This window comes from Bactrocera latifrons, unplaced genomic scaffold (assembly GCF_001853355.1).
Source record: "Bactrocera latifrons isolate USDA-ARS-PBARC rearing strain unplaced genomic scaffold, ASM185335v1 scaffold_1142, whole genome shotgun sequence".
NCBI classification, from domain to species: Eukaryota; Metazoa; Arthropoda; class Insecta; order Diptera; family Tephritidae; genus Bactrocera; species Bactrocera latifrons.
Genome location: NW_017534567.1, coordinates 21,000 through 24,365, shown reverse-complemented (window position 1 = coordinate 24,365; position 3,366 = coordinate 21,000).

The window sequence follows — 3,366 nt, the reverse complement described above, 5'->3', positions numbered from 1 at the left end:
TGACAAAATTTTTAAATACAGATTTATCTGTACCCAAATTTTGTGTGTTTCACATTTGTAGTTTTTATCTTCCTTTTTTAGTGGTTGCAATGAGCTAAATATTTAATACTAAAATAAGGTTTTTTAAGCAGATTCGTGGATACAATGAGAAATGTCATAAAAAACGCTAATTTTGAGGCACTCTCACACTGGAATAAGTTAAACATCCCTTTATTAATAGTGCTAAGAAATGCCGACCACTGGGTTATAATATAATTGAGATGTAAATTATAGTGTTGTTCAAAACTTGATTTAACATGATGTGGTTACAAAACTTTTAAAGATGTTAGATTCTTTCTTGCGTTTGGGGAAAAAATTTAATTGCAAAGATTCGCAAACTATATCGATTCTCAGTGGGTTAAGCTTTTTAAATTCTACCTATAACCTTTGATTAAGAAGATATTTTCGAAAATAAAGCTAACACTTACACAAATCAAGACAGTTCTATTCCGATCATCTACACGTACGATGATTCTTGTAATATAAAAATTCAAAACTTTAAAGCTTTATTAGAACCTGGAGAGTCAACTTCAGTATCTAGTCGACGAATGCTGACAGCAGCCAACGCAATTACTAAGTGGCGCAGAAAATTAAACGACACCAATTCATGTCGAATTTACCTTGAAAAAGCCGGCCTATTATCCAATTTATATAAGTAACATTCCTATACCACATCTTAACAGTGCTTAGGTATCATCTTAGATGCTAAGCTACACTGGAAAGAGCATGTCAAAAAAAAAAAAAAAAAAAAAAAAAAAAAAAAAAAAAAAAAAAAAAAAAAAAAAAAAAAAAAAAAAAAAAAACGAGTGAGCTTGATATGAAATTTAGCAAACTTTTCCACCTAGTTGGCAGGAAATCCACGCTATCAATTTAAGACAAACTGTTACTATATAATCAAGTTCTAAGGCCAGTTAGGGTCTACGAAGCCCAACTATAGGGTTGCTCAATTCAAAGCTGTATTGCCAGCATTCAGCGCTTTCAAAGTAAGGTACTCAGGACGTTAGTTAATGCTCCTTGGTACATTAGATCTGCTGACCTGCACCGTGATCTAGGCGTGAATTCAGTGGTAAATAAAATCTCCAAATTAGCAAAGTCTCATGAACTGAGGCTTAGACGCATTTGTTAAAACTGTAGTAAGGAATTCATCTCACAACCACAGAAGTCACGTTATTAAATGTTAACATTTTTAACAGTTCTCTATATACTCAAATAGAGAATATTAAGAGTGTTGGGGTCAGTGCCCACTTCACTTACCACTTGCTCGCYTTCTTTATATTAAAATAGGAAAACTCAGGATTCACAATTGTTTCTTGACAATATATTATAACTGTATAAAAGATTGATGTGGAGATGGATCGAGTTTTAGCGCTGCGTAGCGGTGGCGGACAAGCGACGTGGATTCAAAAGCGGTCGAATCTGAACTGCTGTGTAGCGGGGACGCTCCCTTTTGTTGGCTGGTATCCCGCTGCGTGTAATCGAGTGTGGTGTATATGTGATTGTGTGGGTGTTATATCTCTCTCATCTGTGGGTTGTATTGATGTGGACTGTGGTGGGGTGATGTGGAAGTGAATGTGGTGAGTGTAGCGTGTTAGCGATGTGTGTAGGTGTGGGGCAGACGACTAAGGCTCATTTAGCCAAAGAGAAATAAATATACATATCTATTTTCGGCATATGTTGGCATCGCATTTATGACCAACAGAGAATATTGAAGAAAAATAATTTCCTTGACATTCCATTTTTAACAGCGAAAAACTTGTACAAAACACACCTCTCACACGTCAATATTGTGAGACAGAGAACATAAAAAAATGTCTTTATGTTCTCTGTCTCACATACCCATTCGCTTTGCTTGTTTAAATTTTTGCTTTCAACCAGGCAATCGCTTGTATGTGCAATGTATGCATATACATATGTATGTACATATTCTTTTGCGTTTTGCCCTCAGCAATTCAATATTGACATGTAAACATAATTATGACATGAGTATAATTATGTATGAATGCATGCATAGTAATATTTATAGTAAATTTGGACTTGCATATTTAATAATTTTATCTGATTTTTACATAAAATACTCTAATATACTAATAAATATTTTTGTATTATTTTCYTACTAATATTCAATCCGACCGCATGCAAACATACACATGTGAATATGTCACCAACAAAAAATTGCAGCATACTACAAAGCATCTACAAAAACAACAATTGTTTAAATAGCAGAAGCATCACAAGTCAATATGACAGCCTAATTGGCGAAGGCCAAATGTAGTAAATTTTACAACAAAAACCATTTCATTTATAAACGCAGGCGCAAGCTCCACAAGCGACCTCGCTTCATTCATAAAAACAGACGCCGGAACATCTCCCCGAGCATGCCTTTGTCAACAAGCGCCTTTCCGCGACGATGTCAAAAGCTAAAAATCCGCGTGGAGGTAGCTGCTCTTCGGGTTCCTCCCAAGCCGAACCCAACCAACCAACCATATGTCAGGCTTGTTTTATTCTGAATCTTTGTCAAATTTATTCATAAAATCAGATTTTGTACTAAACTTTGGCACTTGTTGCCTTGTTAGTGTAGAGCGTATAAAACGATCACGAGGTTGGGGGCCAATAACTTTAGAAGATGCCTCTGTCACCAGTTTGACGGTTCTCTCGACTGCCACGGTGTGAGGGGAACTCACTAAATTTCCATACCTCTGCAGTGTCACCCGACAGCCCTTTTATGAGTTCTTCGTTAGAAACTGAACAAAGAACTGGTGAAACAATCAAGGTAATAGTCTTCCAGTTAATCATATCGTAGTAATTATTAGCTTTGAAATTCAGCTTTGGCACTTTATTACATCTAACCCTTCCATTGATAATGTCAGATTCTGCTTCTCTGGCTGCCAGAAGACGGTCAACGGCCAACTTTCTGACTTCTATCCGCTCGTCAGTCATCATAGAATGTTTTCTGGAAGAGCAAAGAAAGCATTCTGTTGAATGGATGAATCGAAAACCTTGCGCAGTTTAGCAGGTAAGTATCTCGACCTTTGAATTGAATTGAAGAACCACAAAGGTGAGTAAACTGTAAGTATATACTTGACCAAAATCTTTATTTCCTTTATTGGTTTGTCAGTAGAAATGTATAATCTCAGARTTCTATTTGCACAGGTAAGCCAGCGAGATTTGCACATGTTACCTAGATGCATCGACGCTAAATCTGAGGAACATTAACCGGAAATAACAGCTTCTGATATTTTATAGAGATAAGCTTGGTCTGTGCTAAGTTGGGTCGGATTAATAACCTCAGAAGGTAATTGGGAGGATGGAAAACTTTCAAATTTGACA